Source organism: Heteronotia binoei, chromosome 6 (genome assembly GCF_032191835.1).
Source record: "Heteronotia binoei isolate CCM8104 ecotype False Entrance Well chromosome 6, APGP_CSIRO_Hbin_v1, whole genome shotgun sequence".
NCBI lineage: Eukaryota > Metazoa > Chordata > Lepidosauria > Squamata > Gekkonidae > Heteronotia > Heteronotia binoei.
This window is the reverse complement of record NC_083228.1, coordinates 32,482,337-32,496,237: the sequence shown is the minus strand read 5'-3', so window position 1 is coordinate 32,496,237 and position 13,901 is coordinate 32,482,337. Positions and strand designations below refer to the sequence as shown.

The following is a 13,901-nucleotide window of genomic DNA, read 5'->3' as shown; positions in this document are numbered from 1 at the left end:
TGAAGAAATGTGGATCCCCATCATCAGCTGGCCTGTTGTCAGTTGATGTACCCATCCCCACCGAGCCAGCCAGCTTGGGTGGGATAACCATGGGATGGTGGGTTGCTGGAGTCTACCTGGATAGTCACCCCTAAATTGTCTCCCTTGGCATTTGAGTGTGAGGGTGACCACCGTCAGTCCTGGAGCTGGACTTGCTTACAGAAGGCCATCACATCAAGACCTCTTAAGAGAGTCCCCATATCTGGGGATATAGCACACAGGCCAATTTTCTAAAATGGATCTGGCCCCATGCTGATACCACCATAAGTTATGACAAGTAATAACGCATATACAACATAATTGATCTTAAGCCAAAATTATAGTAGTCAGCAAACTATTACCACCCTCCTAACAGCTACCTCTGATTCCAACTATTGTCTCCTCAGGCACTACACTTAGGGTGCGATGGGTGGGCAAATTGTTTCTAATGGCTGCGACAAAGTAATGAGGCCAGGCGGCTCTGTGGGCCTCTTTTTCCTTCTCCCAGATCCAGCTATAGGTTCTCCCAGAAAGGGAGGGGCAAGTTTTTCCACCACTCTGGCTACTCAGCCCCTCCCAACCACCCCTATGGCCAGCCCTCCATACCCTAGAGCAGGGGTGGGGAACCTTTTTTCTGTCAAGGGCCATATGGATATTCATAAAATCATTTGCGGGCCATAAAATTTATCGACTTAAAAAACAGTGCTCCGCCAAGAGAGAAAAAACAGTGCTCCGCCAGTGCTCTCTCAGGCCAGCAAAATTAATGCAAATAATTGCTTTTCTATTTGAAGTCATGTGGGGAGAGCCTAATGTGGCACGCACACACACATGGCCCGCCGCCCTAGGCAAATGCATAGATCCACGCCTTTTTTGTAGAAAAAGCCCAGCAGGAACTCAGTAGCATATTAGACCACATCCCCTAATATTGGCATATTAGGTCATGCACTCATTAGCATATTAGGCCACACCATCTGGGATAAATCAAGTGCAAATTGAATTGTGACAGTAACATTTTCAGGCCCTACAGCAATTCTGGCCGGCCAGCCAGGCGCCACGGAGGCTGCCACACAGTACATCTGGGCCCTGTGATCCCTGCCTAGCCCTGGAAAGGCTGCTGCACAGTGCGGCTAGGCCCCACAATCCTCGCTGGCCAGCCAGGCCTCAGGGAGGCTGCCACATGGCTCGGTTTGGCCCAGCACCCCCCAAGGGCCACACCAAGTGACCTCGAGGGCCACATATGGTCCTCGGGACAGAGGTTCTCCACCCCTGCCCTAGAGGCAGTCTGTCCTATGACTGCCCACAGCACCCTGGCTGGTTCTCCACCACTGTTCAGAGCTGCAAAAGAAGACTACAGGTAAGTTGCCTCCCTTCTCAACAACCAGCAATCATTCAGTTTGTGAAAACAACAGAAGTTTTGTCAATCAGAAGACACATAACAGTCCACTCTATCTGTAAATATTACCACAGGACTTATCCACGTTATTACTCCTCATATATCTGCATATACAAGTCTTTATTCACACATTGGTGGGGTTGCCAAGTCAGGCTGCCTGGAGGAAATGGCAACTTCAGGGAGCAGCCTCTAGAAACTTACATCCCCACTCAGGTCCCTCAGGAAAAGCCTTGAGCAGAAAATGAATGTTCAACCACTGCCATCATTTGAAGTCTCTCTTCCAGTAAACAGCAAGACTGAATATTCATCCCAGTTAGGGCTGCCAAGTTCATAAGAACATAAGAGAAGCCATGTTAGATCAGGCCAATGGCCCATCCAGTCCAACACTCTGTGTCACACAGTGGCAAAAAAAAATTATATGTGTGTGTGTGTGTGTGTGTATACACACACACACACATATACACACAGTGGCTAATAGCCGCTGATGGACCTCTGCTCCATATTTTTATCTAACCCTCTCTTGAAGGTGGCTATGCTTGTGGCCGCCACCACCTCCTGTGGCAGTGAATTCCACATGTTAATCACCCTTTGGGTGAAGAAGTACTTCCTTTTATCCATTTTAACCGGTCTGCTCAGCAATTTCATCGAATGCCCATGAGTTCTTGTATTGTGAGAAAGGGAGAAAAGTAATTCTTTCTCTACTTTCTCCATCCCATGCATTATCTTGTAAACCATTATCATGTCACCCCGCAGTCGACGTTTCTCCTGGAATTACTACTGATCTCCAGACTACTCAGAGGTGTTCTCCTGGAGAAAAAAAAAATGGTAGTTTCAGAGAGCAGACACTTCGGCAGGGGTGTCAAACTCATTTGTTATGAGGGCTGGATCTGACATAGCTGAGACCTTGTTGGGCTGAGCCATGTCAGTCCGGGCCATGTGTTTTTAAGCTATTTAAGATACATTAGCAGAGATGTAAATTTTATAAAGGACACAGAGGCTGATTACAGACCGGCATTTTGGATCGACTCAGAGACCCCTCTGAAGTCAGCCCAAAAAATCTGTGCAGACGGCAACATCTGCCGGCCGTCCTCCTCCCCTCTGAAGTCAGCCCAAAAAATCTGTGCAGACGGCAACATCTGCCGGCCGTCCTCCTCCCGTCCTCACCCTGTCCTCTAGGCGCCTGAGACCGGCTCAAAAAACTACTGCTTTCAAAGTGGTAGCAAATTTATTTATTTATTACTTTCCATTTATATCCCACCCTCTCCGCAAGCGGACTCAGGGTGGCTTATGACATCATAAAAAACAATCAATCCAATAAAACATATAAAACCATAATTTACATATATCAACTTTAAAACCATTCTATAGCGCTATTTCAGTCCAGTATAGGCGGTATTGACTTCTCGACTATGATCGCCAGCATTTTGTAGGATGTCCGGTGGCAGCCCTTTTTCAATCAAACCGCAAAAGCCTGTTTAAACAATTCGGTCTTACAGGCCCTGCGGAATGCAGACAAATCCCACAGGGCCCTTATAGCTTCTGGGAGGGTGTTCCAAAGTTCTGATGCTGCCACCGAAAAAGCCCTGGATCTCGTCATACACAGCCTGGCTTCTTTTGGGCCAGGGGCAGACAACAGATTTTTTGTCCCTGATCGCAGTGCTCTCTGGGGGATATATGGGGAAAGGCGGTCCCATAGATAGGCATGTCCCTGACCATAGAGGGCTTTAAAGGTTAATACCAACACCTTGAAGTGAACTCGGAACACAACAGGCAACCAGTGCAGCTCTCTCAGCACTGGCTGAATGTGCTCCCGTCGCGGCAGCCCCATTAACAGCCGTGCCGCAGCGTTCTGCACTAGTTGTAGTCTCCGGGTTAGCATCAAGGGTAGCCCCATGTAGAGAGCATTACAGTGATCTATTCTTGAGGTGACCGTAGCATGGATTACCGTCGCTAAGTCGTTGCACTCCAGGTAAGGGGCCAGCTGCCGTGCTTGCCAAAGATGAAAAAAGGCAGATCTAACAGTGGCTGCTACCTGGGCCTCCATTGTAAGGGAGGACTCAAGAAGCACGCCTAAGCTCTTGACCTTAGGGAGCGGTATCAGTGGTACCCCGTCAAAGGCCGGCAGCTGGATCTCTCTCCCCGGACCACCTCGACCCAAGTAGAGAACCTCCGTCTTCGTCGGATTCAATTTCAGCTGACTCGGTCTGAGCCAAGAAGCCACGGCTTGTAACGCCAGGTCTAGATTTTCCAAGGTACAGTCAGACTGGCCACCCATCAATAGATAGAGCTGGGTGTCATCCGCATATTGATGGCAACCCAGTCCGTACCTCCTGACAATCTGGGCAAGGGGGCGCATATAGATATTAAATAGCATCGGGGATAGGACCGCTCCCTGTGGCACCCCACAACTAAGAGAGTGCCTCTGGGATGCTTCCTCCCCTATCACCACCCTTTGTCCCTGATCTTGGAGAAAGGAGGTCAGCCACTGTAAGGCAGATCCCTGAATCCCCACATTGGCAAGGTGGCTAGTCAGTAGCTGATGGTCAACCGTGTCAAAAGCGGCTGACAGATCTAATAACAACAGCACTGCAGAGCCGCCCTGATCCAGATGTCGCATAAGGTCATCTATGAGAGCGACCAGAACTGTCTCCATCCCGTGACCTGGCCGGAAGCCGGACTGGAATGGATCCAGTGCGGAAGTGTCCTCCAGGAATCCCTGCAGCTGAATCGCCACCGCCCGCTCTATGACCTTACCCAAAAAGGGAAGGTTTGACACCGGCCGATAGTTCGCCAATATGGCCCAGTCTGCTGATGGTTTTTTTAAGAGGGGACGGATCACTGCCTCTTTAAGAGGTGTGGGAAAGATCCCTTCGATCAGGGACCTGTCGATAATGTCCTGTAGTGGTTCATGCAGCCACGTTTGGCTAGCCTTTATAAGCCAGGCACGGATCTAACCTACAGGTCATAGGGCGTATAGCTGCAAGGATCCTGTCAACTTTCTCCAGACTGAGTGGACCGAAGGAGTCCAGAATTGGACCAGAAGACGTGCTCAGTGCCCCAAGTTCATCTACTGTATTAATTATGGCGGGTAAGTCGTGTCGGAGTGACAAGACCTTATCTGCGAAAAAGCTCACAAAAGCCTCACAGCCTATTTCCAATTCTCTATTATTTTGTTTGCCCTGCGGCAATTCTGTTAATGACCGAATTATACTAAACAATTGTGCTGGGCGTGAGGTCGCAGATGCGATTCTGGACGCAAAGTGATCCTTCTTTGCAATCCGAATAGCCATCTCATAGGTCCTCATAAATGACCTATATGATGTTCTCGTAGCTTTGTCACAAGCGTGGCGCCATTGTCTCTCTAGTCGTCTTAATCGTCGCTTCATTGATCGCAGCTCCGGGGTATTCCACGGAGCGGATCATGATCGAGGATGAAGAGGACGTCGGGGAGCGATTTCGTCGATGGCCTTGGAGAGACAGTTATTCCAGGTCTCCACTAGCTCATCCAACGAGTCACCGGTGGGCCAAGGATCCCGTATAGCCATTTGAAGCCGCAACGGGTCCATCGGACTACGCGGGCGAGCCAAAATCTGCTCACCGCCTAAACGGGACAGGGGTGGCATGTCCATACGGGCCTTCAGGGCCTGGTGGTCAGACCATGGCACTGCCTCTGCAGATATCTGACCCACTACTACTCCCACGGCAAAGATCAGGTCTAGTGTGTGCCCAGCCTGATGCGTGGGCGCTGTTACATATTGGGAAAGTCCTAGTGCTGCCATGGAAAGCACTAGGTCCATCGCATGAGTGGAAGCTGCGTCCTCAGCATGGACATTGAAGTCACCCAGGACTATAAGTCGAGGGTGCTCCAATGCCCAGCCTGCTACAGCCTTCATCAGGGACGGCAGGGCACTGGCCGGTGCGTTAGGCGGACGGTACACCAGCCAGATTGCCAAACTTTCCCCAACGTCCCACACCAGGCCCACACACTCCATGCCCTTGATCTCTGGCGGCGGAAGTATCCTGAAGGAGCAATCCTCCCGTATGAAAAAGGCCACCCCTCCCCCCCGCTCGCTAGTCTGGGCCTGGTGAAGGACAGAGAACCCAGGCGGGGCAACTTGGGAGAGAGCAACTGTCTCCCCCTCCCGCACCCAGGTTTCCGTCACGCAAGCCAGGTCCATGTCCTGCCTGGTGAAAAATTCTTGCAGGACTGAGGTTTTATTATTTATGGACCTGGCGTTGCACATCACCAGGGACGGAGGCGAGTGTCTCCACTTGGCCCTCCCACTTGCCATCCTTGGGATGGGACACAGGCTGGAAGGGGAGCAAGCCCTCTTGTGTCTCGTACTCCTTCCATTCACACTCTTTGAGCTAGCCATCAGTCATCTCCCTGCCGTCTGGATGAGGAAGGGCACAAGCGAGGCAAATTGGCGGTGTGGAACTGCCAAGCTGCCCCAAACTGGTCCCATGGTTTTTTTAAAAAAATAAACCATTCAGAGCGCTAGAGCACTTGTACGCATGAGCGCTTGCCCCTCGATGGAAAAAAAAGGAATATGGCTTCTGATGCACTTTCCCGTGCGGAGATGCCCAGCCACCACACAGACAGGATGGGGGCAGCATGCAAATAAATGTGCGGAGGTGTTGGGACAGCTCTTTTTGAGCCATTCCGATTTGGGACATCTCCAAGCCACCCCAGAATGCCCGTCTGTTCTCAGTCAGAAAAACACACAATTAAAAAAAAAAACTTAAAATAAACCTGCTTAAAACATTAGCACTCTTTGGTCTTTAAGGTGCTTTCTTTGTATTTCTTCCATGGGTTCCAGGGAACTGGGCAAAGGAAGCTCTGACTCTTTCCTTCCTTCCCCATGAGACCCCAGGGGAGGAGCTTCAGCCAATAGAAGGAAGAGAGGCTTGGCTCGGTAGCTCTGCTGTGCAACTGAGAGCCTGGCAAAGCAAGCTCTGCCTCCCTCCCCCCTTCCTTCCCAAGGGAGGATGCAAAAGGAAGCAAGAGAGAGGGAGCAGAAAACACATCAGCCAGTTGCTCAGGGGGCTGATAGGAGCCCTCTGGGGGGCTGATTCGGCCCCTGGGGCACATGTTGACACCCCTGCTCTATGGCATCATATCCCTACTGAACCCTCTACCCTCCCCCAAATTGTACCCTCCCCAAGCTGTGCCCCCTAAATCTCCAGGGATTTCCCAAGCTGGAGAAAGCAACCCATGTCCCAGTCCTCTGTTGTTAGCATCAGAATCTCTTGTCAGGGAAAACTAGTAAGGCACTATATCCTTTAGGACACTAACTTTTCTATCATCAAAGGAACTACTAAGTGTTGCAACCCATGCTATGCCATTGGAATCCAGCAAGGAGGCAATTGCATTACAGCAAGTATTTGTACTTCAGCTGAGTTTGATGCCAACAGTGACAGTTTCTGGCTATTGCACAGTTTTTCTCACCAGTTTATTCTCTGCTGTCATCTGCTTTCTGGCAACATTTGCAGACCCCAGCTGTCAATGGGAGTTTTATATTTAGCCATGAGAAACAAATGCATTCTAATGCCTTTTTGTGTGTATGTGCGGTGTTCTCTGAAATCCATCATAATATTATTTTGAAAGGAAATGCATCAGCAGCGACTTCAGTGGCAGAATTGTTTTGGACAGTCTCCCTTGATCAAGTGATGCCTCCTCCCCCTATTTTTATTTGCAGGACTGGGCATGCTTTCCTCATATACCACTTAGTTTACTGAGGCCTGACATGAGGCAGTGAATTTTCTCATGAAGTCAGATTGTGGCGGAGGCTGAAGTAATATCCATATAACAGGGAAAAAATCCAAATAGCAGAGCAGATGGTACATTGGAGGGGAGGTTTTATATAGGCTACAGACACAATTGAAATACTACTTTGAACATAGTAAGCTGCCTTTTATCGCATCTAACCACTGGTCTATCTAGCCAGTTCTCTCTGCTTCTTTTATACTAACTTGTGTTACTGATTGATTTTGTTTCTTTGTTTTGGCTGTAAGCCATCTTGAGCCAGGACTGGCAAGGCTAGATAGGTGGCAACCTGAAAAAGCACTTTCTCTACCATGACACCAAAATTTTGGAATTCCCTCTCCATTGATCTCATCTCTGTCACTCTATGGCTGCAACCACACACCCTAAATAATGCACTTTCAAATTGGATTTTACTGTGTGAACTGGCAAAATCCAGTTGGAAAGTGCATTATTTAAGTGTGTGTGATCACAGCCTATTGGTATCTTCTTCCAGCAAGTGAAAACTTTTTGTTTCGTTTGGCATACCCCAATAATGATTATTGGCCCTCCTCCCTCATTCTGGTATTGTTTGTTTATTTGCTTGTATTCAGATATTTTGCAATTTAAATGTTTTTAACTGAATGTGGAGAACCACATTCACAATTACTACTAACCAAAGAGTCATATGACTATCAAAGATTTCGGGTTTTCACGGCTGGTAACATCATTAGGGTTTGTAGAATCTTTTGGGATCAAGTGCCGTGTTCTACTGAAGAAAGTTTTCCTTCCAGACGTTTCGTTCTCAGCTGCGGAGAACATCCTCAGTGGCGTTGCAGCCGGAGCAGGCGCTCAGACCTTCTTGGCTGCTGTGCATTGAGTGGGGCCAGGGCTGCTGGAGAGCTGCTATTTCTAGGCTGGAGGGGGTGTAATGAAAGGGCAATTAGTTTGTGGATGTGCCCATTGTTTGGTGGGGCTTCCTGGAAGGGTAGTGATAAGGAAACTGGCTGTTGAATGTGACCATTGTTCTGTGTTAATTGCTGGGAGGGTTGGAAGGGGTTTGAAGATAAGGAAGATGGTTGTTGACTGTGCTGATTGTTCTGTGGAATTTGCTGGTTGTTCTGAGACTTTCTGCAATTTATAGTCTGTAGGGTGTTTTGCAGAGCTGGGTACTGGTACTGGGTACTGGGTACTGGTACTGGGTACTGGTCATATGACTACTGTATGTTTTGTGCATGGCTCAAAACACACATTTCAATGTCAGATATAGTGATTGATATTAAACATACAACTAACCTTCTTAAATTACCAGGTTACTTCTGAGAATATAGGGTTACCTGTCCCCAACACCAAATTTAGCCAGCCCTTGTGTATCTGGAGTGAGGGGAAGAGCTTCTGTCTCTGGCCTTTTCATAACTCTTCTCAGCACAAGGAACAGTTGCAAATAGTTGCTCCTTGTGCTGAGAAGAGTGCGAAAAGGCAGAGAGTGAAGCCCTTCCATGCTTTCCAGAAACAGAAGGGCTAGCTACATTTAGACAATGTTGGGGACAGAAAATAGAGGTTCATCCCAGTTCATTGATCATGAGGTCTCACAAAGCACAAACTGGGATGAACCTCCCCTGGTTCGCAAACCAGTTCAGTTCATGAATCTTCCCTCCCTCCTTCCTGCAGGTAGCAGCTCCCGGAGGCCAGCAAAATGGAAGAGGTGGAGATCTTGCAAAAGTCATTTAAAAGAAATGTTTCCTTTAAATGGCTTTTGCAAGTGGGCACTGAGAGTGAAGTCCAAGTGGTGAGTTCACTACTGCCAGGTGAACTCACTGCTTGGACTTCATTCAGCCATGGTGCCTATTTGCAAAAGCCATTTCAGTGATCACTTTTGCTTCCCCCCACACACATACACTTTCAAGCTGGTGGGGAGCAAAAGGGATGGATGACATAGCTGCCAACTGGGAAGCATTTAAATGCCTTCTCAGTTACTTGTGAGTAACACCACCGTTGTAGTGATGGCCACAGTGCAGCTTGCAAAAGCCATTTAAAGGGATCCTGCAGTCCCTTTAAATGCCTTTTCCAAACCCTGCTGCCAGCATCCACATGTCTGCCAACACAGACCATACAAACCCACCTTGGAAGTTTGTGGGAGGTTCATGGGTCTTGTGAGGAAAGGATGGCACAAACTGAGATTTGTGAATCATGAACCAAACCCAGTTCATGATGAGCTTTGGTTTGTAGTTTGGTTTGTGCCGATCCTTACTCAGAAATATTCTGCTAATTAAAGTAATCTGGTAATTAAAAATGGTTAGTTGTGCGTTTAATATTGTATGTTTAATATGAATCATAATATTAGTCCTTAACTAACAGCAGTGAAAGAATCAATAGGCCATTAGGAAATAAAACACAAGTTTGAGAAAATTCAATATTTTAGGGCTTTTTAAAAAATAAAACTGAATTAAATATTTGCAACACAGTTTGATTTAATCAATCTGAAGAGGATTTGTGTGCCAACCAGCCTACAGTTTTGCTGCATTCAAAGCCAGCCAGACATTATGTTTCCAAACAGAAGATCAATGTAATAAGGTCAATTCATTATACTCATCTACTTGAGGCACCCCCTGGCACCCTTGCAACTCCAGCACAGCTCTCTGCTATATAATTGCCCTATTTTTTCTAGTTCCTGTCCTTGATAAAGCCCTACTGCTCTTTTGTTCCCATTTTTGTCTTGGAGGGGCCGTATCAAAATGTGTAGTACCTGCTAGCGAAGTTATGAACATATGAAGCTGCCTTATACTGAATCAGACCCTCTGTCCATCAAAGTCAGTATCGTCTACTCAGACTGGCAGCAGCTCTCCAGGGTCTCAAGTTGAGGCTTTTTCATGCCTATTAGCCTGGACCCTTTTTAGCTGGAGATGCCGGGGATTGAACCTGGAACCTTCTGCTTACGAAGCAGATGCTCTACCACTGAGCCACCGTGGAGTTGTCATTCAGGATCTGGTTTGTGCTGCCAGGCTTATGAGGAGTTAAATCTCATGGCCAGGAATGGATGTATGGTCTCCAGGGAAAATGTATATGCATGAACACTAAGGCATCACACAGCACACAGCCTGCCATTTCTCACATGGCAGCAGCTCAGCCGAGGTGTATTTTGAACAGCCAATAACCTGCAGGACCACTTTCATTTTCAGGTAGGCAAGTTTATCTTTAACATTTAAAAAAAGGAATTCTCCTGGCTTTTTAAAGTGAGGGGAAAACAGGTCAACTGACTACAGCTTTATTGAAAACGATGGCATCGTACAGGAGGTACAGCAGGGAATACAGAGGACAAAGAACTATAGGAATGCCAGCCTTCAGGAGGGACCTGTGGATCTCTGAAATTACTGCTCATCTACAGAGATCAGTTCCCCTGGAGAAAATGGATGCTTTGAAGGGTGGGCTTTACGGCATTGTAGAGCCCCGTGGCGCAGAGTGGTAAAGCTGCAGTACTGCAGTTGGATCCTGGACTCCATTAGACTGACGGATTTTAAAGTTTTTAATCTCCCTGCTTATAGAACTCATTCTAAAGGTTGCAGTAAAGCAGGCTTGGCTGCTTTGGTGAAATCCAACTTACCATTTAAGGTGGTCCTCTTGGATCCTTGCCCGCCATTTGCCCAGGCTTTATTGCTGTCCTCTCCAGCACTGACTCTAATCATGATAAATGTTTATTTAGCCCCTTCTAATGAAGAGCTGGAGTCTGCTGCTGTTTGGGAGAAATTTTCTGATTATGTGATGTCTTTGTCTAGGAAATTCCATACTGCTCAGCTCATGATTTTTGGTGATTTTAATGCTTGGAGAGGCAGTAATAATCAGAAATGGATCTCTCATTTAGGCTTTGAAGCGGCTGAATCCCTTCCACTACAATTATGTTTGTCCTGTTGTTCTAAAGATACTTTAACCAATAAGGTAGGTCATAGATTAACTGAATTCTGCATAGCACACAATGCTATAATATTTAATGGTCTCTACAAATTTCCGACTGCAACTGATTTTACTTTTTTTTCCACACGAAGTTGCAGTGTGATAGATTTTTGTTTGGGTTCACCCAACCTTCTATCATCTATTGATAACTTTTACATTGGCCGTTTTCGCACTCACGTTTTACTGGCGCCACGACCCTCCTCACGCCAGCGAATCTGCATGGATTTCGCACCAGAAGCGCCGGCGCACCCAGAAGCGCCGGCTACTTCCGTCGCTAAGCCAGCGCAAACGGAAATCGCAAAGATGCAGGAAAACATTTGCGCTGGCTTAGCGACGGAAGTAGCCGGCGCTTCTGGGTGCGCCGGCGCTTCTGGTGCGAAATCCATGCAGATTCGCCGGCGTGAGGAGGGTCGTGGCGCCAGTAAAACGTGAGTGCGAAAACACCCATTGATTCGTGCATGAAAAGTGACCACTTACCCCTAACTCTATCTTTAAGATTGGATCTGGAGGTTAATATGGTATCATCTTCCCAATCTGTGAAGGCCTCTGAGAATGTTCTAAAAAAAATCAAGTGATCCCTGGCCCTAGAAAGAGAGGTTTTTTCCCCTCTTTGGCTCTGAAGCACTGTGCAGATTAAGGGATTCAATCATAAATTCCAATGCAGATGATACAATCCTTTCAGGATTCTCATTATTAATTGATCACTGTAGTGCTAAAGCGAAAGCTGTGATTTTGTCTAGGTCTAGTTTCTCTAGCTGGTTCGATACAGAATGTTTAGCTCGGAAACAAGAACTGAGAGCACTATTTAAAGAGGCCTGTCACTCCAAAGACCCAACAAAAATTAAGGCCAATATTGCTTGTAAGACAGCCTACCTGGAGCTTATTACATCCAAAAAGAAAGTTTTCCTCAGAATAAATGGGACTAACTTTACCACTCAATAAAATCTAATAATAATAAGGCTTTCTGGAGAATCATTTTGGGTAATCTAAAAAACAATTCTGCTAGTGACCCAAATATTTCTGCGCAAACATAGGTTGATTACTTCTCTAACATTTTTGCTGCTTCAGGTGTATCCCTCCTATCTTAGCAAACCCCATAGTTACTGATATGCCAGTCTGGCCTCTAGTAACTCTAGAGGAAATCAGTGATTTATTGAAGGATTTAAAAGCGGGTAAAGCACCAGGCCCTAATGGCCTTCCCGCTGAGGTATTCACAAAGTTTGTTGATTGGTGGCTCTTGCCCCTCGCAAAATTGTTCTCTTTCATTGATTTGCATGGCTCCATCCCAGACTCTTGGCTTGATTCTATAATTATCCCAATTTACAAAAGGGGGGGGGGGTTGGAGTTACCAGAAAATTTCTGCCCCATTAGTTTATTATCTATAGTGGGCAAATTGTATGCCAAATATTTAGAACTCCGATTAACCGACTGGGTGCACCTAGCAACATCATAGGTCCTGAACAAATTGGCATCTCCAAAGGCAAATCTGCTATGGACCATTGCTGCACTCTGGCCTTCCTTGCTGAAAAATATATGCATACCCGGACAAAAAAATTATATGCAGCCTTCATCGACTTGAAGGGCGCATTTGATTCAATAGATAGATCCCAACTATGGATTAAGCTAGGTTACCTGGGAATGGACCCTCGTTTGCTGTTTCTCTTGAGGAAACTTAATTTTAATACTTTTGCCAAGTGAAATTTTCTTCTAGTGGTGACCTGACTAGCGAAATCCCAGTGTTAAAGAGGGTTAAACAAGGTTGTGTGCTGGCCCCGCATCTTTTAAATTTATTTTTAACTGACCTGGTACAATTTTTGAACCCTATTAATGGTCATCCACCTAAACTAGCAGGTCGAACGGTCCCCTTATTGCTTTATGCCGATGATAATACCATCCTCTCTTGTGCAAGAGTGGGCCTGCAAAGGTATTTGAATGCCTTCTATGACTACTGTAATTGTAATTCACTCTCTATCAATTATGCCAAATCTAAAGTAGTTGTCTTTTCAAATTGCTGGCGCCCACAGAGATGGTTTATTGGCAACTCAACAACTGAGCAAACAAAATTTTTTAAATACTTGGGGATCACTTTTAACCCCAAGTTAAGCTGGGTGTCACATGTAACAACACCGTCAACTTGGCTAAATGTTCAGTTGATCAAATTAAACAATTTTTCTTTGCAATGGACAACCAATTAGTTCCGGCAGCAATTAAGGTGTTCAAAGCTAAAACGTTAGCCCAAATTCTTCATGGTTTCCCTATATGGATCTCAGCATTTATTGGGAAAGTGGAGGGCATTCAAACCTCATTTTTTAGACAAATTCTTGGTATGCCAAAATGGGTGTCCTACTTTGCTCTCTGCTCTAAAGTGGGTCAGTCTTTGGTGGAGACAAAAGCCTGGATTGCAGTGTTTAAATTCAGGCTCAAAATTCACAGATCCTAACAGTTTTCTTGATTGTATGAAAAGAGACCCATATATTTCAACCTGGTCAACAGTTCTTACATCCAAACTTAACCAGTTGGGGATAGAGGTTGATGATTTTTTTACTTCTGATGTGTCATATATCTTCAGATGTATTAAACTGAAATTGTTGGAGTCGGAGGAAATGAAACTACATCCAACAGACTCTTATATTTGCTCCCCTGCTTCCTTAGGTCTTTATGCTTTCTGCGGCAAAATGCCCCATTATCTATCAGACTTAACCATTCTAAGTCTTCGCAGGGCATTTAAGTTGGCTAGACTAAATGCCTTTCCCTCCAAGGTTTTACAAGGGAGATATCATCGAGTCCCTTTAGGTGACA

At 46.3% G+C, this 13,901-nt stretch overlaps 1 non-coding gene across 1 annotated transcript; it reads right to left on the bottom strand.

The window, feature by feature from the left end:
- Positions 1 to 10,052: 10,052 nt before the first annotated feature.
- On the bottom strand, positions 10,053 to 10,119 carry TRNAT-CGU (transfer RNA threonine (anticodon CGU)). The gene has a single exon. It is a non-coding gene; the product is annotated as a tRNA-Thr (tRNA).
- Positions 10,120 to 13,901: the final 3,782 nt, after the last annotated feature.